The following is a 25,265-nucleotide window of genomic DNA, read 5'->3' as shown; positions in this document are numbered from 1 at the left end:
CTTTCTGTAAGCGTTCGCCGATGGCATGGCGTTGCCACATTAGTCTTGAAGTGGCTCTCGAATCGAGTCAGCGCTCGCTTACGGCCACACCACCCTGAGCACGCCCGCTCTCGTCTGATCTCGGAAGCCAAGCAGGTCGGGCCTGGTTAGTACTTGGATGGGAGACCGCCTGGGAATACCAGGTGCTGAAAGCATTTCATTCTTTATTTAATTAATTATTTAATTATTTATTCATATAATTTTTTTCCAGAAATGCATCCTTTCTGTAAGCGTTCGCCGATGGCATGGCGTTGCCACATTAGTCTTGAAGTGGCTCTCGAATCGAGTCCAGCGCTCGCTTACGGCCACACCACCCTGAGCACGCCCGCTCTCGTCTGATCTCGGAAGCCAAGCAGGGTCGGGCCCTGGTTAGTACTTGGATGGGAGTCCGCCTGGGAATACCAGGTGCTGTAAGCATTTATTTCTTTATTTAATTAATTATTTAATTATTTATTCATATAATTTTTTTCCAGAAATGCATCCTTCTGTAAGCATTCGCCGATGGCATGGCGTTGCCACATGGGGGCAGGGGGGGGGGGGGGGGCGGGGTGGGGGGGGGGGGGGGGGGGGGGTGGGCGGGTGGGGGGGGGTGGGGGGGGGGGGGGGGGGGGGGGGGGGGGGGGGGGGGGGGGGGGGGGGGGGGGGGGGGGGGGGTGGGGGGGGGGGGGGGGGGGGGGGGGGGGGGGGGGGGGGGGGGGGGGGTGGGGGGGGGGGGGGGTGGGGGGGGGGGGGGGGGGGGGGGGGGGGGGGGGGGGGGGGGGGGGGGTGGGGGGGGGGGGGGGGGGGGGGGGGGGGGGGGGGGGGGGGGGGGGGGGGGGGGGGGGGGGGGGGGGGGGGGGGGGGGGGGGGGGGGGGGGGGGGGGGGGGGGGGGGGGGGGGGGGGGGGGGGGGGGGGGGGGGGGGGGGGGGGTGGGGGGGGGGGGGGGTGGGGGGGGGGGGGGGGGGGGGGGGGGGGGGGTCGGGGGGAGGGGGGGTGGGGGGGGGGGGGGGTGGGGGGGGGGGGGGGTGGGGGGGGGGGGGAGCATTTAAAGATTGAGCTGTTCTAATGTAAATGGGGAGACTGTTCCACAGCCTAGGCCCAGCAACCGCAAAAGATCTATCTCCTCTTTTCTTTAACCGTGCCCTAGGGGCAAACAGAAGTCTCTGATCACCAGACCTCAGGTTTCGTGAGGGATTATGAGGACGGAGAAGGTCGGACAAATACGTCGGTGCCAGATTGTGAATAGATTTAAAAACAAATACAAGAATTTTAAACTCAATTCTAAAATGTACCGGTAACCAATGCAGTGATTTTAGGATCGGTGAAACATGATCAAACTTACGTTTTCTTTTAATGAACTTTGCAGCAGCATTCTGTACTAATTGAAGACGGGCAATAGAATGTTTGGATATGCCATAGTAAAGTGAGTTGCAATAATCCAACCTCGATGTAATGAGCGCATGGACAGCAATCTCTAAGGTTTTCTCAGAGAGAGAGGATCTGACCTTAGAGAGAAGACGTAGCTGGAAAAAACAGGAGCTAATCAGCGCATTTATTTGTTTGTCAAATTTGAGATTGTGGTCCCAGAGAACACCTAAATTCTTAACGCAAGAAGAAGTTGGGAGAAGATAGTCCAAATCAATGCCACTGCAATTAAAATTATCATGGGGACCAAAGACAATAACCTCGGTTTTGGATTCATTTAAAAATAGAAAATTTTGAGAGAACCACATTTTTACTTCCTCTAGGCATGCGAAAAGAGAGTTAACAGCCGAGTCTTTGTTGCGTTTCAGAGGAAAATAAATTTGAGTATCATCTGCATAACAGTGAAATGATACACCATGTTTTCTGAAGATAGAGCCGAGAGGAAGTAAATATAGAGAGAAGAGAATAGGAGCTAGAATGGATCCCTGCGGCACTCCACAGGAGAGTTGGATTGGCGAGGAAGAAGAATTACCGAGTTTAACGGAAAAACTTCTATTTGTTAAATAGGACCTAAACCAGCTAAGGACAGTTCCCTGGATGCCCACATTAAATTCTAGTCGAGATAAGAGAGATTTATGGTCAACTGTATCGAAAGCCGAGGTTAAGTCTAAGAGTATTAGGATCACAGGGTCACCAGCATCAGTCGCTAACAGAACATCATTAGACACTTTTAATAAAGCAGATTCCGTGCTGTGCAGAGGTTTAAAACCAGACTGAAAAGTTTCCAAAATTTGATTAGAGTTAAGAAAAGTGTGAAGTTGATTAAGAACCGTTTTCTCCAACATTTTTGTAATAAAAGGAAGTGTTGAAATAGGTCGAAAACTATTGAAATCTTTATCATCAAGTGAAGTTTTCTTGAGGAGAGGTGTAACAGTAGCTTGTTTTAGTACATCAGGGATAGTCCCTGTACTCAGACATTTATTAAAAAAGGACACCAAACACATTCCGACAGATTCAAAGGATTGCTTCAAAATATGGGGAGAGAGAACATCAAGAGAGCAGAAGGAGGGCTTTAGATGATCAACAATTTCTCTGAGTGACAGAAGAGAAACTGGGTCAAAAGCACTCCATGTAGCTGAAGGACAGCACAGTTCAAGTGATACATCAGCAATTGGTTTTATCTGAGATCTTAAAGAAGTGATCTTCTCACAAAAAAACCTTGAGAAGCCATCACATAGTGATACTGAGGGATTGACAAACACATTAACAGGTGGATTTAAAACAGAGTTTAAAACAGAGAATAAGGCTTTTGAGCTGTGATGATTTTTCAAAATTAGATTGGAAAAATATTTTGATTTAGCAGATGACATAGCTTTCTGAAAAACACTGAGAGAGTTTGACAGCATTTCATAGGATATTTGTAGCTTATCGCTTTTCCATTTGCGTTCTGCTCTTCTACATGCTCGCCTTAAAGAGCGGATTGTATCATTTAGCCATGGTTCATTCTTAGGTTTAGCCTTTTTCATTTTTAACGGAGCAGTGATATTTAAAACCTCAGAGCACACAGTATTAAAAAGACTAAGATGTTCTTCAGCGTCCAAGTCAGGTAAAAGTGAGTCTAATGAGTGGGACAGAGACAACTCATTAAAGGTGTTTGTAAATTCATCATGGAAACAGGGAGGAAAAACACAAGTCCAATTTGCTGTAGGAGTAAGAAGTGTTATTGACTGAGGACTAGGCACAGAAAACAGTACAGGCATATGGTCAGAGATCAGAGTGTCAAAAACCTGAATGTCACTGATTAAAATGCCATGAGAAAGGATCAAATCCAGGGTGTGTCCATGAGTATGAGTGGGGTCCTTCACCCACTGTACTATATTAAATGAGTCAATAAGGTTGAAGAACTCCGTAGTTAGGGGTTTAGTTTGACAGCACACATGAATGTTAAAGTCCCCTAGCAGAATGATTTTGCTGTAATTTGTTATACAATCACCCAAAAAAGCTGTAAGTTCATTTATAAAGTCTTTTACTAGGTGAGGGGGGCGGTACACTAGCGCTAATAATACAGGATCGTCAAATTCTAGTCGCAACAGCTGTACTTCAAAACTACTGTAGATTGTTGAAGATACAGAGTGACAATAGTGACTAAAATTGTTTTTAAAAATTACCGCTAGGCCACCACCACGGCCGGAAGAGCGGGGAGAATTAAAAAAAGTGCAGCCTGCCGGAACCAACTCAGCAAAAGGACTTAGATCACCAACCTTGGTCCAAGTTTCTGTGATGCACATAAAATCCAATGCGTGTGTAGTAAAAAAGTCATTTAATATGAACGTCTTATTGACTAGCGACCGAGCATTAATCAAAGCCATCCTGAAAGGTTGAGCCGCATCGGAGATCGCGGGAAGGAGTACTCTATTCAAAGAGCGAAGACTCTGTAGAGAAGCTCCACCACGGCGAACACGGACAGGTGGACGATAGGGGATCGCCGATCGGACGTCCGGGAGGGTATTCCGAAGCCAGCGAACAGGCGGATCGAGCAAACGCCAGCCGGCACGCCGGTCAACACCCAGATTCCACGTTGTCATAGACGCGAAGCTGGATGTACGGCCGGCGAGAAGCTCCATTTTCAGCCTGACAGCAACCCCTCCGCGCTTGCCACGTCTCCTGCGGCGTTTTCTGCGAGGTACAACATAAGGCCAACTGCGCAAATCCTCATGAATCTCCCAAGTGAAGTTTGGAGAGCAGGGTTGTGATATAGCCACAGAGCTTTTTAACTCTGGGTTATATGCAGCCACAAAGGAGTCACGAATGTCCAAAAGCACTTGGCGATCATAAGTCAAAAATGAGTAGCAGTTTGATGCTGATATAAACACAAGCAAATTTAAAAAACAAAGCAGTAGGGACTGCAGACGGCAGTCACGTCACAATAAAGTAAATGATCAATGTCCACATTTAAAAGCTGCAGTGCTTACCTGCAGTTCCACAGTGTTTTCGCGTTCTGATAAGAAATATAGCTCCAGAAAAAAAACGAGTGTTTATATTCCTCTTTCCAAGTGTTAATCATCCACACGATGTGACAAGACATTTCTCCCATTAACTGTAACGTAACATCCAAGAGCGCTGATCTTTGACGGAATAATACTTCTGATTGGGGATTCAGACTGATTTATGAGCCAACTAATGAGACACACGGAGCGTGATTCAAACAGCGCGTCTGTGTTTTTCCATTCAGAGATGAGCCTGCTTAGGACCTCCATTCACTAGGTGGCGGAATAATACGAAAGGTGAAGAGGTTACAGTGCTGTTATCAGCACAATATCGTATGGCTCTTAGCCAATCAGATTCGAGAACCAGAAAGAACTGTTGTATAAATTTATATATTTATATTATATATACCCAGCTTAAATAACCTAACAGAATTTAGAGTGTTGGTTGGTGTGGTATTTGTCCTGCCCTTTGATTGACAGGACTAAATAAAAAAACTTAATTAAAAAAAATCTTATCTTATTTTCAACATTACCTGATTTGGCAAGGTGTATGTGAAGAAGTTTATTTTAATCCCAATCTACATCAATATGAGTTTACCATTATAATCACATGTAATTTGTTTACCATGAAGTTGTGTTATGCTGTGTGTGAGTCAGGAGTTTAAAAGCCATCTGTGTGGTGCATTATGTGTTAGGAAGTTATGCATGTCATGTGTTAGGCTGTGTGTGGATCAGGAGTTTGTTTGCCATGGGATTGCTATTGCAACCCAGCTGTGTGTATTCATGTTTCAGGGCACAAATGATTTTAGTATTAGCAAATAGCCAAGGGTCAAATAGGTCAAGGAAAGGAGACACTGGTTTGGTCTGGGGACTGTCATGTGATTCTTCAAGTTACAAGCCTGAACAGAAACATATTGTTAAAGCATATGGAGGGGAGGGACAAAGACCATATATATTTACCAAGCCTGGCTCAGAGGGTCAGACTGATTTGGAGATTCCTCCCAGGCCGGCAGACTGGGTTTGGGAGGAATTCTCCGGGCGGCCTCGGCTTTTTATTTTGTCCGGAAAATAAAAGTCTATCTCTTGAAATCAGAACCTAAGACTGAAGATTGTTTCATTCGAGGAAAAGGAAAACCACAACATATGTACACAACCATGATGCTAAAGACTAAAACTATACTAAAACTAAATAAAAACTAAAAAGTAATGATTTTTGAAAAATAGAAACGAAATCAAAACTATTTATGCAAGAACTAAAACTAAACTGAAATAAAATAACATTACAAAACTAAATTAAAATAAAAACTAATATTTTTTTGAAAACTATAATAACCCTGGTTACAATTACAAATGTTGTAGGGGGGTGCTAGAACAATATAAGACTTTCACAAACACATTTTTGAAGGTTTTAAAATATTGTCTGGTATCGTTACCTGCAAAATAATCCAGATATAAATCTTTGCCAATATGCGCTAAAGGTACAGTAAGCTATTATTAGAGTAATAAGTTATTTTACACTTTTATGCGCATGCCCAGTGTGTGTTAATGGTCATGTTTCATGTGTTTATGGTCGTGTATAGTGTGGACGAAGATATTTTTTGAAATGCCAGTATAGACGAGGATCATTATCATTTTAAAATGCCTTTTTAAAACACAGATGCTTTCTAATGTAAACATGGCCTGTATATTGTAGGTTCAAATTTAGCCATCATTCTGCACCACAGAAAATAATTTACCTCGTGTCAATGGACGTTGCAGGCAGAGGTCATGTTAAAAGTGCAATTTGTAAGATATTTGGAGTAAAATGTCCAAAAACCACTAGGCCAGTGTTATATATTTTGTCCAGCTGATTACTATCAATATGTGTAATGTTTTCAACTACTTGTAAATCGTGAGAAAATTTCCATTCAAAACATTGTTACGGGGCAGTGCAGTCTCCTGTCAATGACGTTATTATCCATGTGACCCTTTGTCACCGCCTTTACTGACGTAAAAACCACATGACAACAGTGGTCGAGTTCAAAAAAATAAAATGGCGGCCAAGGAAGCGACTGGAGCACAAATTTAGTGTAAATAAACGTATATTTTCACTTTTTACACATTTTAATTGCATTTCTAGCGAGAAATCAGTATTGTAGTTTTCAAATATGTGATTAGTTTTCACAAAGGCGCTCTCTGTTCATATTTCAAACACGCTGCCTTTGAAGTGCGTCGGAAAGCCTTTCTCTGAGCTGCCTTCAGGCCTCCCAGTCCGAAGTCATGTCCTCATGAGGCAGCGAGGCAACAAGTCCTCACAGTCCTCACTGCCTTGAGTTTTAGGACGCAGCCAGTGTCGTGGACAAATGCGGAACTATGCGATAGCGCCTGTCGAGCTACGCGCTTGCTTATGAACTTATGGATAACTCTTTACCGTCTGCTGCTGGTTGTGTCAGCTCCTGTTAGCGTACGGGCCAACCAAACGACCCAAGAAGAGTTTGGATCAAAACGAGAGAGGATCAATTTGTTGTTGCATTATCTGGATGGAGAGAGCTTCCCGACAACATTTAACTAGACCGAGATTCTGATCCTGCTTGTGTTTTACGCGATGGGTGAGTTGTTTTGATTCGTAACCCTTGTACAGCAATATAAATGGTCATTTTAAGAAACTTCACAATAAGATTTGTACTGTCAATACATTATGTGAAAAATCATTGTAGATTGTAAGTTGAAAACTTAATTCTGTGCTGTGTTAACCATCGAATTTGGACTAATACTGTAATATCTATGACTGAAAATTTCGTTTTGAACATCACATATGTACGGAGCCCTTCTGATGACATGGTAAAACTTTTTTTTTAAATCGTGGCCACGAATTAGCAATTCGTTCCCACGAATTATTAAATCGTGCGCACGTTTTAGTACTTCGTTCCCTCGTTTAAGCTAAATCGTGCGCACGATTTAGTAATTCGTTCCCTCGTTTAAGCTAAATCGTGCGCACTATTTAGTAATTCGTTCCCTCGTTTAAGCTAAATCTTGCGCACGTTTTAGTAATTCGTTCCCTCGTTTAAGCTAAATCGTGCCCACGTTTTATTAACTCGTTCCCTCGATTAAGTTAAATCGTGGCCACGTTTTATGAATTATTGCCCAGAATTTCATTTAAACCATCTGGACATTAACACAACGCTAACAAGATCAAATTCACTCTAGCCATTATTAATGACACATACTTAATGCAGTTTTATAAATTCCTGCCAAGAATTTCATTAAAATCATCGGAATAGTGACGCTTATTGCAGCTCAATGCATTAATACATTGCTATTAAGTATAAAATTCATACACCTTATGGCTTCTGTATAAATACAGTTTATTAACTCCTTCACAGAATTTCATAAAATATATTGGGACATAACGTGAGCTAACGTATTGATACAGTGCTATATAAGGATCAAATTCATACATCTTGGGTCTTAAACCGTTTTATTCATTCCTGCCCGGAATAATAAAAAAAACAATAATCGGGAAATTAACATGACCCTTAACGCATAAATACAGTGCTATTTAAAGATCAAGATTAATCTATATACCTTATTAATGAGCCATACTTCATATACAGTTTTATTAATTCCTGTGCAGAATAAAAAAAACCTTAACACAACCTTTAGGACATTAACATGACGCTTAATGCATGCTAATGCATTAAATACAGTGCTTTTAAGATCAAAATCACTTTATTAATAAGTCACATATTCCTGCACAGAATTAAAAAACATATTGGGACATTAACGTGACGCAGTAATTAATTTTGTCATTTATTTTGGTTTGTCCAACTAAAAAATCATCCAAGTGACATAAAGAGATTTTATTAAGTTATTTTATTTTAGTGATATTTAAGCCCCTGAATTATTTAGTTTAATTAATTCCTGCGTCACGGTAATGTCCCAATATGTTGGGACAATATATGGGCAGGAATAAATAAAACAGAATATGTCTTATTAATACTGATTTTGATCTTTTACTGTATTTAATGCATTAGCATGCATTAGCATCGCTGGTCAAACTGTGCAGCCTCTTTGCTTAACATAAAAGTGCTCAACCTGTTCGGCAGGTCCAACCATAGGGATTTTTAAAAATATATGGGGATCATTGAACGGCTCCTCCCCAAATGGCATAGTCTGTCGGCCTTTGATGTAAAAAGCCGCGCCGCTCAATGCTTGTTTATTGAAGTACATATGCGGTCGGATTTATCCATCAAGCTGATAGACTATTTTATAGAAATTGTGGATTAAGGATGTTTAAAATCTCTAGCTTGTGGTCAGTACATGAATGGATCAAATCAGCACATTTGCAAAGGTTTGTCTCCATATGGCTAAATAATAAATACAAATAAGAAGGGTAACTTTGCAGTATCACATTATATAATATTTTCATATTATAAACGAGAGTATTCAACTGCAATATGGCAATATCCTCACAACATTATTATTTCTTAAAACTTTGACAAAAATTATTTTCAAAGGAACTGTATTATTGCAGTTATTCAAAGATGCACAGATTATTCCGCATATGATTTAAATATTAGTCGAGAGTACATAACAGCAATGAACGTCTTATATGGCAATAAATATCCACATAACTTCAAATAACAACATAATGAAATTAATAAAAAGACAAGGAAGCAGGATTGGCATGTAAATTGTATTATTATTACCGGAAAAGCAGCAAAATAACTGAAATAAACTCTGAGGTAAATGAGCAATAACAGTGGAAAAAACGTTATTATCTATCAAAACTTTATATGACAAAAATGTATTAAAGTTATTCAAAGATGCACACATTATTCATGAACACGTTCTTCTCTGGCCTGGCTCTGTTATGTAATAGCTGATTGACAGGTGCGCAACTCCGTCTTTCGAACAGGTATAATTTTGTATAGTTACTCATTTAGGAAAATTATCCATGATTTAATGATTTTATTATTATTATGAAAATGTTTTTTTTTTTTTTGCAGATTGATTACGATTTGTATACCCTAGTTTAAATACAAGACCTTTTTTTTTTTACCACGGAGGGCCGGTGGTATACGGAATTTGGTCCCACTCCGCCCCTGACTGTATTAATGCGTTAGGCGTCACATTAATGTCCCTACTTTTTAATGGCCCACTGGGCACGAATTAATAAAACTGTATAAGACCCAAGGTGTATGAATTTGATCCTTATAGCACTGTATGTATGTTTTTTAATTCTGTGCAGGAATAAATAAAACGGAGTATGTGACTTATTAATAAAGTGATTTTGCATTAAGCGTCATGCTAATGTCGGTTGTGTCAAGTTTTTCCCTATTCTGCACAGGAACCAATAAAACTGTATATGAAATATGGCTCATTAATAAGGTATATAGATCAATCTTGATCTTTACATACTGTATTTATGCGTTAAGCGTCATGTTAATGCCCCGATGGTTTATTTTTTTTATTCCGGGCAGGAATGAATAAAACGGGTTAAGACCCAAGATGTATGAATTTGATTCTTATATAGCACTGTATCAATGCGTTAGCTCACGTTATGTCCCAATATTTTTTATGAAATTCTGGGAAGGAATAAAACTGTATATACACGAGCCTAAGGTGTATGAATTTTATACTTAATAGCAATGTGTTGATGCATTGGGCTGCGATGGGCGTCACTATTCCGATGGTTTGGATGAAATTCTGGGCACTTATTCATAAAACGTGGGCACGATCCAACTTCATCGAGGGAACGAGCTAATAAAATGTGGGCACGATTCAACTTAATCGAGGGAACGAATTACTAAATTGTGCGCACGATTTAGCTTAAACGAGGGAACGAATTACTAAATCGTGCGCACGATTTAGCTTAAACGAGGGAACGAATTACTAAAACGTGCGCACGATTTAATAATTCGTGGGAACGAATTGCTAATTCGTGGCCACGATTTAAAAAAAAAGTTTTACCATGTCATCAGAAGGGCTCCGTACATATGAACTTACATAATGAAATAAACAATGTCATCAAACGCAACATTTATAAGACTTGATTACCTTATCAGTCAACGTGATTCCTCGTTCTCGTCTGATTGATGGCCATCAGCGGTTGAGTTAAAAACTACAAATCCCATAATTCCACGCTGCTTCAGAGCGTCAGTAAACAACATCATTGTTATTGTTTGATCTGGCGCCATCTAGCGGCGCAAATAATACAAACTGCATCTTTAACCAGACATTTGCATTGGTGTTTTTAATTTGTTGTATTGATTACTTTGATTATTTTTTTATTTGCACTTTTCAGCCAAGGTTTAAACATGATAAAGAAGTCTTCAATCAGTGGATTATAAAATTATGTGATTATAAACAGGGTTGCCAGATCCGCGAAACAAAACCAGCATGATGAACATTCCAAATTAGTCCAAATAGGTTAAAATGAGTATTACATGTTGGGTTTTTTGAAGTAATTTATGTGTTTCTATCAATTAATATTAGTAGTTGAAGGCAAATATAAAGTATTAAAGCATACAAGTCTTCATAGTCGGGGTACCTTTTTAGGATAGTCCTAGATTAAGACATTTGTTTGAGTTATCTCAACTGAAAATAACGTGCACATATAGATCTTAAAATATGCCAGTGCCATTGATTTGTCTCAAGATAAACACCAGTAGCATCTTTTTCTTAGGCATGTTTATAAAAGATGTTTTAACAACTTAATTTAACTAAGGCCTGGTCCTGGCTTTAGCTTAGCCTTGTCTGTAGCGTGTTCATTTAACAATGAATGGGGGTTTTGCTGTGTACATACACATTTCGGTGTGTTATATAAATAATGTACATCGATGCATTTTTTGATCCAAAAATTAAAGTTTGTTGCCTCTAATTCAGTGTAGTTGAATGGCCTGCTATCAACTTTCTGGAAGTATCTGAAGTCAACATGAATCACGAGGCGCTCAAGCATTTTGAACTTTGAACTCAAGTGTTGAACTTCATTGGACCTTTTTTAGCCTAAACTGTCAAATGTGACCACTTAAAGGAGCATTTCACCCATAGAAACATTAATCTTTATTGAAAGTGTGTGTCATATTTGTTTTTGAAATGTAACATACATTTCGAATTTGGTGCCTATTTGACCGAGACAAGATGTTTGTAGTCTCACCCCCTCAACTAAAATATTGGACTTCCTTCTTTCAATGATGCAAAATGATAATTTTTACATAATTGAAAGAAGGAAGTGCAACACTGAAATCTGTATTTCTCCTGTCTCAGCGGCAACTGAGGAAATGTTGCACGACCATTCAAAAACATGACTGGGGTTCTAACGATACAATGCTTAACGCAAACGGGTGAAGTGTCCCTTTAACTAACCAATACACTTCAGTCTTACTAAGTCTTCTTTGTGTGTTTGCAAAACTGCACACTTACCTTTATAATGAGACTCAAACAGGGCAGCAAAAAAGGTCAGATGGCCTTTCTGTGTGGGGTTTGCATGTTCTTCCGGTGTCAGTGTGGGTTTACTCCAGGTATACCGGTCTCCTCCTACGGGTAAAAACATGCAGGTTAGATGAATTGGAGATGCCAAATTGCATTTGTCTTCATCACATGACTGTATATAACACATTTTTTACTTATTACCGTTTTTCTCAGTCTCTTTGGAGCATTTATCAGATTAGAAATTAATTTTCAAAACATTTTGTTCAACCTCTACATCATCAAGTCAGTTGTGCACAACATAAAACAATTTCTCATTGTTTTGGACAAATTGCAAATGCTTTAATACAATCATGCAGATTATTATACAATTGTCCAATATACAATATCGCTATTAAAATGGTAAAAAGGTGAATTCATCACAGTTTGCATAAGAAAATACTGACACTTATAATTGTGTAGGTACACTTGGTATATTGACAACATTTGACTAAACATTTTGACTCTCTTGTTCATGAACAATGACATGCGGATTTGCTATTTTGATGTCACTAACATTTACTTTTGAGACATGAGGGATTTTGAACAAGTTACAGGCTTTTGTAGGACATCCATAATGTTGTGCAGTACAGATTGTTCTGAGAAATGCACGCATTCATTGTAAGCTCCAAAGCAACTGAAAAAAATGTAAGTAAAGCATTATGAACTAACATGAATAACTGTATTGACATTAACTAACATTAACAAGAATTAATAGATACTGAAAAACTATATTGTTGATTGTTTGTTCATGTTAGTTAATGGATTTATTAATGTTAATGTGAAAGTGTTACCAAATATTCGATAAAAACTTTACTTTGACATTAAAGCGTGTGAATTACAATGTTGTTTCTTTGAAATGTAATAATTTTTACTAACCTTTTACAATAAAAGAGAAGAGTTGAGAGAGTTGAAAGTTTGGTGCTGCTCTTTTGTTTACTGTTGATGCGTTACGGTTGCCACGACAACTCAGCTCTCATCTAGAACTTATGTTGTATTGACATTAACTAACATTAACAAGAATTAATACATGCTGAAAAACTATATTGTTGATTGTTTGTTCATGTTAGTTAGGGATGCACTGAAATGAAAATTCTTGGCCGAAACCGAAAAACCGAAACACCGAAAGAAATTATTATGCCAATTATTAGTACAAATGCATTTATGGCTATCACTGTGTACTAACTTTACTAGGGGTGTGTGACGGATCACAAAACTCACGGTTCAGATCACATTACAGTTTTTGACTCACGAATCAGTTACAGTTGCATGAAAGCATCAAACTGTCTCTAATAACAGGAGAACATTAATGGCTGCAAAGCTTACAAAGTGCTATCTGACATCTCTTTATTGTTCTAACCCAGAAGACTGTTCTTCAGAGTCAACCGTTTTGGTGGGAGGTTTTTCTTTCACAGTCCAAGCATCACAGTCTGAATGAAGTTGAGTGTATTTGCCATGCATTTTGGGTAATCCAAATGCAATGCATATGTAACCCAAAACAAAAGACTTGAGGCAAGTTCTTAACAATACCTCCCTCCAGAATGATGGCAGTGGAGATGGGCTGGAGGACCACTAAGCTTTGACCCTCGTGAGGACTATCTTCACTGACAACCGTCAGGACACCAACAGTGATGCATTCTGAGCCTAGCTTAAAATAAAATGATACATACTTGTTCTGCCTAAACTTATAAAAATCAGTTATAAAGCTCAGGAAACTCACAAACCACCGGGATCAGTCTGTCATCATGCTAGTCAGTACGTTACTCGACAAAAGTTACCTTACTAGGCTTGTTCAACTTCATACGTCGCCGTAAGAACCGACAGCCGGATGACGTCAAAATATCGCAAGAATTATTCAAGAAATCTTATTTCGTCTCGCTCTCGCGATACTTTGACGTTTTTTGGCTGTCGATTCTTGCGGCGCCGCATAACACTAAAGTTATTCCTGAATTTTAATGTGTCAGAAGTCTTTAAAAGTTACCAATTTTCAACACCGAGGAAGTTGTGGATTGAAAAATTAATAAAGTATTGACCAAGTTTCAGCAAAATATAACGTTAGCCACGTTATGTCTATAATAGTTTCCTAGCGTAAGCAGACATTACTACACGAATATCAAGCACAAAACACTGGCGCTGACTTACAGACACAAAACGGTGTGCACACGGGTAAAATATTTACTTACCAAATGAGTGTGCAAAGCACAAGAATATCGTCTGAAGATAATCACAAGTGCCGTAGAAGCGATGTTTAGGTCCAGCTCCACCTGGTCAGTTGCAGCATGTGGTGAGGTGACATGACATCATGTAACGACCGTCTGCAAAATTACGATTCCCGCAACGCCAAGACCCGCCCCACGAAGCACCTTGATTGGTTGGGTTTAGGCATTTCAGAGAGGACTGATCTGCGCATGTCCACATGTCATAAACTTACTTTTTCTATATGAATCCAGCTCAAGTAGACTGAGCTGGTAAGATTTTTCAACCTCAAAGTACAAGTAACTCACTAAAAGCAAGTGTTAAAAGCAGGTTGATAAAAACTGATTAAGGTCAATTTACTATTTTTAAGTAAGTACCATGTTTGCATTTACAGTGTAATTTTCTTTATATGTGCTAAGCGAACATAATAAGATTTTATGATTGCTTGTTTTTTAAACACGTCTTTCTCGTGTGTGCACCATTGAGGGCACTTATACGCGCGTGCACTATTGAGGGCACTTAAACGCGAGCGCTGCACACACAGAGGCCGAGGGCGAATCCCAAACAGCGCAACAGTTGCTCCACATAAAAATGTTACGTTGTTTTTCATTGCTTTATTCGCCAAATGTATGTTAATGGACTACAGTATGAGACACAGGGTGACTCTCTCTAAAGTTTACACATTAAGAGTTCTGATCTTTGAAGGGCATACTGTGATGATCACGTCTGGACCGGACATTTCAACCGCATGTGCCTCTGTGCGTACAGAGTTAAATACATCCACACCGCAGACATTTTGCTTCGGACAAGCATGTGCAGGTCGCAGTTTTTTTATTTGCGTCATAACAACATTTCGGCCGTATTGTTTCGGTGATAAAAGTCTTTCGGCCAAAAATCCGAAAATGCTCTTTTTTGCCATTTTAGGAAAATTTTCGTTGGACGAATATTCGGTGCATCCCTAATGTTAGTTAATGGATTTACTAATGTTAATGTTAAAGTGTTACCAAATATTCAATAAAAACTTTACTTTGACATTAAGGCGTGTGAATTACAATGTTTTTTCTTTGAAATGTAATAATTTTTACTAACCTTTTACAATAAAAGAGAAGAGTTGAGAGAGTTGAGAGTTTGGGGCTGCTCTTTGTTGACTGATGATGCGTCACGGTTGTCACGGCAACTCAGCTCTCATCTAGAACTTACTGCAGAAACACTCCACATTAATATACAATATAAAAATACAACATAATTCACTATATCACTGGTTTCATTTTCAATAGGATGATGTCTCTCTTTTTAAATGGTTTTAAACATTTTTCCTGAAACTTTATAACACAATATTTTGATTATTCAATAGGACTTGAAAGGTGTGTCCCAAATCGCACACCTATGCACTATTCTAGGCTATTATCTAGTATAATAGTGTAAGTAGTGATCACACTAAAAATACCCAAAAATAAAGTGTACTTTAAGTATCTGGATGATGCACTCCAAGAGTGCAACGCTGGAAATTATTACAATCAACAGTCGCAGCTTCCCATATGGCAAAAAAATGAATTTCTCAGGCCAAAAATATGTTTTAAATACATGCTAAATACATTTTGTAAAAAGCAAAGCTTAATTAAATATTGCTTTTATTTGAAAAATTAAAAAAAAAAAAGATTCCTTCCCAAAATATAAAAATATTAATGTTTTATATAAAATTATAAGTATATTTTTGCAGTTAAAATATAATTAATTTTAACATTTTCAAAACTTTTCTCCCATGTGATGTGAATATAAATGCTTTAAAAATAAATTTATTTTTAAATTACATTTCAAAATATACCAAAAATATATATATAATGGTGAAAAAAATATTTTTGGAAATATATTCCAAAATATATTTCAGCAAATTTTTTGTATATGTTAATATATATATATATATATATATATTTTGGGATCGTATGGCGGGGCTGCCAGATGCAGTAAGAGTGATGTTTACATGTGGAAGCAGTCTGACACTTACTAAAGTCATGTTGAACAAAATAAATAACAATGATATTACAAGAACAGTGTACAAATTGATCTACATTGACTTGACTTGCAGTTTATACTACAGTATGAATTTAACGTCATTGCCCTCATCTGGAAAACGCTTACACTTCTGATTAGAACAAAACCATCAAGTGTTTCATTTGGGACGATACTACTCTTCTAAAATGTATACACTTGATGTGTGAGTACATAGTGTGTAGTTTAAGTGTATAGTGTGTAGTATGTCATTTGGGACAGAGGCAGAGCTTATGAATAGTTTTCACTACAGGATTTGAAAAGACGACCAAACATCATGGTTGTGCGTCATTAACAAGTCGTTTCCCATTGGGCCCATAGTCAGTGTCATTTTAAAATAGTTTTAGGAAATTTGTCCAAACTTGCCCTAAAGCCAGAATTGAAATGTTTTCATAACCCTATAAAAAGAAATTTATTAAAGTGAATAAACAACCATTTCCAATTATCTAGGTACATTAGGTACATCTAGGTACATTATACATTGTATATTCTATTTTGAAACATATTTTTAGGTTTAGCTAAGTGCCTTGTTTGCTTGTATAAGGATATTTTTTGTACGCAGCCACCCCTATAAAATCCCTGGCTCCTGGCTTGTTTACATTTCTGCAAGGAATTATTCTCATTATTTTGAAAACTCTTATTTTGTCAAAAATAGCTTCATCAAATGCGTAACAATTATGCACTAAAACTGTAATGTTAAAGGGACAGTTCACCCAAAAATGAAAATCTGTTATCATTTACTCACTCTTATGTTGTTACAAACCTGTATATATTTCCTTGTTCTTCTGATGAACACAAAGAAAGATATTTTGAGAAATGTTTGTAACCAAACTGATCTGAGGCCCCATTGACTTTCTTAGTATTTCCTTTATGCTACTATAGAAGTCAATGGGGCCTCACATTGGTTTGATTACAAACATTTCTCAAAATATCTTCCTTTGCGTTCATCAGAACAAAGAAATATATACAGGTTTGATGACAGAACTTTAATTTTGGTTAAACTATCCCTTTAAGAGATCTTTTGTACGGCTTACTCAGATCTAGAGGTCAGGACATTTCTAATGGTGTTTTTCACTAGTGTGAAGTAGAACTTAGTAATGAAAAGAACAATAAACCCCAACTAAGCGTATTTGAATAAATAGCACACTGTTTGAAAAGTTGTACAATACATACGCCAAAGTCCAATTTTGCATGCACATGATACGCCAGTCCTTCCCGTTCACTTAATATCATCTTTTCATGTCATTTTATGTATTGGTTGTGTACTGGTATTTTTAAACCATTGTCTTTTGGGATTGGGGTTAGATTTGGGATTTGGGTTAGTATGTTGTTGTATGTATACGTTTCCTATTTTTAAGCCATGCTCGCTTGAAGTTTGGGTTAGAATTGGAGTTAGGATGTCTGATATTTAACAGAAAGTTGTTCTAACTGCAATTCCAAGTGACAATGGTAAACAAAATTGGAAAAAAAGAAACCAATACATGAAATGACACAAAAAGATGTGCAGTATTAAATGAACGGGAAGGACTGGCATATCATATGCACGCAAATTTGAACTTGGTATATTGCATGACTTTTTAACGGCGTGCTATTTATTATAGATAATTCATGAAAAGGTTGATATCAACAGTCACTTAATAGTTATTAAGCATAAACAGGACACAAATGATCGCATTTCATCTACTTTAAGGAGATTGTCTGAGAATTTTAAACTCTCTGGGGCGGTTTCCCCGACAGGGATTAGACTAGTCCTAGACTAAAATAAAGGACTAGGCCTTAGTTTAATTAGGAAATATAACTAACGGAAAACATCACTTGTGTGCATTTTAAGTCAAAACAAAGGGCACTGATGTATTTTAAGATATGTCACTGCAAGTTGTTTTCAGTTTGGACTCTCTTACATTTATTTAAGTCTAGGGCTAGTCTAATCCCTGTCGGGGAAACCGCCCCAGAGAGTTTAAAATTCTCAGACAATCTCCTTAAAGTAGATGAAATGCGATCATTTGTGTCCTGTTTATGCTTAATAACTATTAAGTGACTGTTGATATCAACCTATTTTCATGAATTATCTATAATAAATAGCACGCCGTTAAAAAGTCATGCAATATACCAAGTTCAAATTTGCGTGCATATGATATGCCAGTCCTTCCCGTTCATTTAATACCGCACATCTTTTTGTGTCATTTCATGTATTGGTTTCTTTTTTTCCAATTTTGTTTACTATTGTCACTTGGGATTGCAGAACAACTTTCTGTTAAATATCAGACATCCTAACTCTAATTCTAACCCAAACTTCAAGCGAGCATGGCTTAAAAATAGGAAACCTATACATACAACAACATACTAACCCAAATCCCAAATCTAACCCCAATCCCAAAAGACAATGGTTTAAAAATACCAATACATAATACCATGAAAGTCAATGGGGCCTCAGATCAGTTTGGTTACAAACATTTCTCAAAATATCTTTCTTTGTGTTCATCAGAAGAACAAGGAAATATATACAGGTTTGTAACAACATAAGAGTGAGTAAATGATAACAGATTTTCATTTTTGGGTGAACTGTCCTTTTAACATTATAGTTTTAGTGCATAATTGTTATGCATTTGATGAAGCTATTTTTGACAAAATAAGAGTTTTCAAAATAATGAGAATAATTCCTTGCAGAAATGTAAACAAGGCAGGAGCCAGAGATTTTATAGGGGTGGCTGCGTACACAAAATATCCTTATACAAGCAAACAAGGCACTTAGCTAAACCTAAAATATGTTTCAAAATAGAATATACAATGTATAATGTACCTAGATGTACCTAATGTACCTAGATAATTGGAAATGGTCGTTTATTATAAATTACTTTTTATAGGGTTATGAAACATTTCAATTCTGGCTTTAGGGCAAGTTTGGACAAATTTCCTAAAACTATTTTAAAATGACACTGACTATGGGCCCAATGGGAAACGACTCGCTAATGACGCACAACCATGATGTTTGGTCGTCTTTTCAAATCCTGTAGTGAAAACTATTCATAAGCTGTGTCCCAAATGACATACTACACACTATACACTTAAACTACACACTATGTACTCACACATCAAGTGTATACATTTTAGAAGAGTAGCATCGTCCCAAATGAAACACTTGATGGTTTTGTTTATGAGGGCAATGACGTCAAGTTCCTAGTATAAACTGCAAGTCAAGTCAATGAAGATCAATTTGTACACTGTTCTTGTAATATCATTGTTATTTATTTTGTTCAACATGACTTTAGTAAGTGTCAGACTGTTTCCACATGTAAACATCACTCTTACTGCATCTGGCAGCCCCGCCATACGGCCAAAAAATATATTTTAACATATATAAAAAATTTCCAAAAATTATATTTGCTAAAATATTTTGGAATATATTTACAAAAATATATTTTCACCATTATATATATATATATATATATATAATATATATATATATATATTTGTATATTTGTATATTTTGAAATGTAATTTAAAAATAAATTTATTTTTAAAGCATTTATTTTCACATCGCATGGGAGAAAAGTTTTGAAAATGTTAAAATTAATTATATTTTAACTGCAAAAATATACTTATAATCTTATATAAAACATTTATATTTTGGGCAGGAATCTTTTTTTTTGCTGTATAGGTTGTAAAATTGGCCCTGAAATACATTTTGAAAAATATGCAAATATATGAAGGTTTAAACTAAATATTTTTCAAATAAAAGCAATATTAAATTAAGCTTTGCTTTTTACAAAATGTATTTAGCATGTATTTAAAACATATTTTTAGCCAGAGAAATTTATTTTTTGCCGTATGGGAAGCCGCGACTGTTGATTGTATTAATTTCCAGCGTTGCACTCTTGGAGTGCATCATCCAGATACTCAAAGTACACTTTATTTTTGGGTATTTTTAGTGTGATCACTACTTACACTATTATACCAGAAAATAGCTTAGAATAGTGCATAAGTGTGCGATTTGGGACACTCCTTTGAAGTCTTATTGGATAATCAAAATATTGTGTTATAAAGTTTCAGGGAAAATGTTTAAAACCATTAAAAATATATACTTATCCTTTTGACAATGAAACCAGTGATATAGTGAATTATGTTGTATTTTTATATTGTATATTGATGTTGAGTGTTTCTGCATTAAGTTCTAGATGACAGCTGAGTTGTCGTGGCAACCGTGACGCATCATCAGTCAACAAAAGAGCAGCACCAAACTCTGAACTCTCTCAACTCTTCTCTTTTATTGTAAAAGGTTAGTAAAAAATATTACATTTCAAGGAATAAACATTGTAATTCACACGCGTTAATGTCAAAGTAAAGTTTTTATCGAATATTTGGTAACACTTTAACATTAACATTAATAAATCCATTAACTAACATGAACAAACAATCAACAATATAGTTTTTCAGCATGTATTAATTCTTGTTAATGTTAGTTAATGTTAATACAGTTATTCATGTTAGTTCATGGTGCATTTATTATAGTTTTTCTCAGTTGCTTTTGAGCTTAAAATGTATGCTGCATTTCTCACAACAATCTGTACTGCACAACATTATGGATGTCCTGCAAAAGCCTGTAACTTGTTCAAAATCCTTCATCTCTCAAAAGTACAGTTTTACATCAGTGAACATGTTAGTGCCTTCAAAATAGCATATCCGCGTGTCATTGTTCATGAACAAGACAGTCAAAATGTTTAGTCAAATGTTGTCAATATACCAAGTGTACCTACACAATTATAAGTGTCAGTATTTTCTGATGAATTCACCTTTTTACCATTTTTAATGGCGAAATTGTATTAAAGCATTTGCAATTTGTCCAAAACAATGAGAAATTGATTTTATGTTGTGCACAATTGACTTGATGATGTAGAGGTTGAACAAAATGTTTTGAAAATTAATTTCTAATCTGAGAAATGGTCCAAAGAGAGTTGTAATAAGTAAAAAATGTGTTTTATACAGTCATGTGATGAAGACAAATGCAATTTGGCATCTCCAATTCATCTAACCTGCATGTTTTTACCTGTAGGAGGAGACCGGTACACCCGGAGTAAACCCACGCTGACACCGGAAGAACATGCAAACCCCACACAGAAAGGCCACCTCACTTAGCCGGGGCTCGAACCGGGAACCTTCTTGCTGCCCTGTTTGACTCTCGTTATAAAGGTAAGTGTGCAGTTTTATAGTTTTATCAGTACACTGAAAAAAAATGATTCATTGAATTTAATAAATTTTTTTAAGGTAAGTGGTTGCAATCAATTTATTTAAGCTACATTTAAACAAAAGTTTTATATTTTATTTTACTTTACTAATCTTTTTTGTTTAATTGTAGCTTAAATAAATTTGTCATGTTTTCATTGTATTTTATACATGTTAATAAACATCACTGCAAACACACAAAGAAGACTTAGTAAGACTGAAGTGTATTGGTTAGTTAAGTGGTCACATTTGACAGTTTAGGCTAAAAAAAGTCCAATAAAGTTCAACACTCAGCTCTTAAAGGAGAGAGTTACGACAGCAGGAGTTCAAAATGCTTGAGCGCCTCGTGATTCATGTTGACTTCAGATACTTCCAGAAAGTTGATAGCAGGCCATTCAAAAACACTGAATTAGAGGCAACAAACTGTCATTTTTGGATAAAAAATGCATTGATGCACATTATTTATATGATACAGGGTTGGCAAAAATATACTAATAATTTTATATTTTACAACATTGTACGTTTTATAAAACATTTATATTTTGGCCAGGAATTTTTTTTGTTGTATAGGTTGTAAAATTGCCCCTGAAATACATTTTATATATGAAGGTTTAAACTAAATATTTTTTCAAATGAAAAGAATATTAAATTAAGCTTTGCTTTTTACAAAATGTATTTAGCATGTATTTAAAACCTATTTATATATACACATTTATTTTTAAAGCATTTATATTTATATTGCATGTGAGACAAGTTTTGAATATATTAAAATGAATTATGTTTTCAACTGCAAAATACCTATAAAAGTCAAAGTAAAGTTTTTCTTGAAAATTTGGCAACACTTTGCTGAAATATATTTTGGTGAAATATATTTTGGAATATATTTACAAAAATATATTTTTCACCATTATATGTATATTTTTTGTACAGACCGTTTTAGCAGTAACAACATAAACAAGCGGCTGCATGTAACTTCCGGTAAACTCCGCTAAGAATAAATAACAACAAAGTTCTTGAAACGTAGTTTATTTATATAACAAGCAAAAAAACAACTCATGGATTACTTAGGAAACCAAAACATTTGTTATTTTCGACAAGGCATTTGTTTAAGAGATCAGTTTAGCAACTAGTCAGACCTTAAAAAAAACGAAACCGGAAGTAAGGTTCGAATCCAGACGTGTATCATGTGTGTCCGATGAAACCGTCTATAGTTTGAAATGTGAATTAAAAATAAATGTATTTTTAAAGCATTTATATTTACATCGCATGGGAGAAAAGTTTTGAACATGTTAAAATTAATTATATTTTAACTGCAAAAATATACTTATAATTTTATATTTTACACATACTTATACATTTTATAAAACATTTATATTTTGGCCAGGAATTTTTTTACTGTATAGCTTGTAAAATTATTGCCCCTGAAATACATTTTGAAAAATATGTAAATATATGAAGGTTTAAACTAAATTAAATTAAGCGTTGCTTTTAACAAAATGTATTTAGCATGTATTTAAAACATATTTTTTGGCCAGAGAAATTCATTTTTTTGCCATATGGGAAGCTGTTGCTTGTATTAATTTCCAGCGTTGCACTCTTGGAGTGCATCATCCAGATACTTAAAGTACACTTTATTTTTGGGTATTTTTTGTTTGAATACCACTACTAACACTATTATACTAGAAAATGGCTAATAGTGAATAAGTGTGCGATTTGGGACACACCTTTCAAGTCCTATTGGATAATCAAAATATTGTGTTATAAAGTTTCAGGAAAAATGTTTAAAACCATTTAAAAAGACATCATCCTATTGAAAATTAAACCAGCGATATAGTGAATTATGTTGTATTTTTATATTGTATTGTACTGACTATGTCCTAACAAAGTCTAGTACTGGTTGCAAATAAAGTGTATAAAGTTTTGACGTGTGCCCGTGCAGCTTACTCCAATCAACACTGAGACAATTGCGTATTATATTATCTAGCAAGTTTATTTTCCTTATGTATATCATACAGCGGCAATAACTTGACTCATAATACATACCAAAAACAACAAAACCTATTGTTCCCTGTAGCAAGCTAAACACCAAAGCACAGTCGAAAACTGTTTGCTTCCCAAATTCGCAACACCTGTGTATGGATTTCCTTGAGGTTAAATCACCCGGGGTGACCCGAGATCAGCTGAGCCACAAAGCTCATACCGCCCTCTAGTGGCACATGACTGGTCACATAATACAAATGAATACAAAATGAATATGGCTCATACATGTATATTGATGTTGAGTGTTTCTGCATTAAGTTCTAGATGAGAGCTGAGTTGTATGGAAGCATATGGGTAGCTAAATTCAATTTAGAATGTAATATCCAATATGACAATGCAATATGTAAAATGACAATGCATTTCTGTATTTAAGTTTACATTTTCCATGCTTTTATGTGCAATCCTTGGTGCAACATAGAAATGAAAATGTAATACTTTAATTTACATTTTCCATTTTCTACAGCCCTGTTTTAAATACATATTTTAATGGTTTAGAAGTTGCAAAATGAAAATGGAAATGTTTTACCCGAACTGATATAATGTTTCACATTGTCAAGCAAAAACTGTAGCAAAATTATCATTTAAATGTCAATTTCCCTAAATGCATTTACATTTACCGGTGGGAAAGGGATTGCATTTTCATTTACACAGCATGCAATGGATGTAGCAAAATTAAATTGGAAATGTATTGCCTGGACTGATTAGATGTGCTTTACATGGTCAAGCAAAAACTGTAGCAAAATGATCGTTTAAATGTAATTTTTTCTAAATGCATTTACATTTACGGGTGGGAAACATGGGATTGCATTTTCATTTACATAGCGCGCAACGGATGTAGCAAAATTCAATTGAAAATGCATTCCGAGTTGACCACGCCCCCGCCCTGTGAATCACTGCGTCAAGGCGGGGCCAACAACTCCTGGCCTCTCACGTGGGAAACATGGCGGCAGCAGGGCTGATTGAGAGTGTTATATTCGCTGACCGATTAAGTGAAGCATAAACAGAGAAATATTAGTGTTTATGGAGATTATTAGGTGTCTGTAGGTGACAGAACTACAGCGTTGTTTGATCCTCTCACCGAATTGCCTGCATTATCAGACGCTAGTTCACCTCGCACTGTCATGTGGCTGCCTTCGCATTCAAGTAGCCTACGGATGTTTCTACCGCGAACATTTCATCACAGTTCAAATAAACACTGACTGTTACATGTATGTGAATGTATTTTTACGTTGAAAACATTGTTACATTTTTTTAAAGATTTTAAATACAGATAATGGTGTTATAACCTCAGACGGAGCGAATGATAAAAGGTATATGCTAGCCTATATTCTTAATTTAGTTTGACATGTTTTTGTAGAAGAAGAACAAACACTATCTGTTCCGGCGAAAGTCTTCAACAATCATGCAATAATGGACCACCATCCAACAAGAACAACCATGGCTTTACTACAGCAAGCTTTTTTTAAGCTATTGGGTGGTTGGTTTTTGAAACGATCTTGTTGTAACCATGATTTTGGCTTTAACTATAGTAAAACTATGATTAATTTTCGTAAGGGTCCAAAACGGAGTCATTGCTTGTTTTACTGTTTGCATCTCCAGCAATCCGGTTCATAACCAGAGCACCGCATATAATATTTTTTTTCTAAGTTTCGTTTCATTCTCCATGTCTGTCTCGGTTAGCTCTTGTTTTATCGGTAAAAAGAGGCTAATATCTCATGATGCGGAGCACGACTAAATAACACGCGATTAAGTGAAATCAGAAAACCCAGCGGTGTAAATCTCGAAATAGGTTACTGCGAACCGAATGGCCAAAACAATTAGAAATACATACAAAATAATTTTCAGGTATACTTCTTTACATAAAATAACACAGATCAAGT

The 25,265-nt window shown here is 36.5% G+C and overlaps 1 long non-coding RNA gene and 2 pseudogenes across 1 annotated transcript in view; all 3 read left to right on the top strand.

Annotated features, from left to right (window-relative positions):
• LOC141353270 (uncharacterized) overlaps nt 1-25,265 on the top strand; it is a 508,637-nt gene that overhangs the window by 436,176 nt on the left and 47,196 nt on the right. The gene's annotated exons all lie outside the window — the stretch shown is intronic.
• Nucleotides 77-194, top strand: LOC141354291 (5S ribosomal RNA; annotated as a pseudogene).
• Nucleotides 337-456, top strand: LOC141353933 (5S ribosomal RNA; annotated as a pseudogene).

The sequence above is a fragment of the Misgurnus anguillicaudatus genome, chromosome 21 (genome assembly GCF_027580225.2).
Source record: "Misgurnus anguillicaudatus chromosome 21, ASM2758022v2, whole genome shotgun sequence".
Lineage (NCBI taxonomy): Eukaryota > Metazoa > Chordata > Actinopteri > Cypriniformes > Cobitidae > Misgurnus > Misgurnus anguillicaudatus.
Note: the sequence above shows the minus strand (reverse complement) of the source record. Positions and strands in the feature narration are given on the sequence as shown.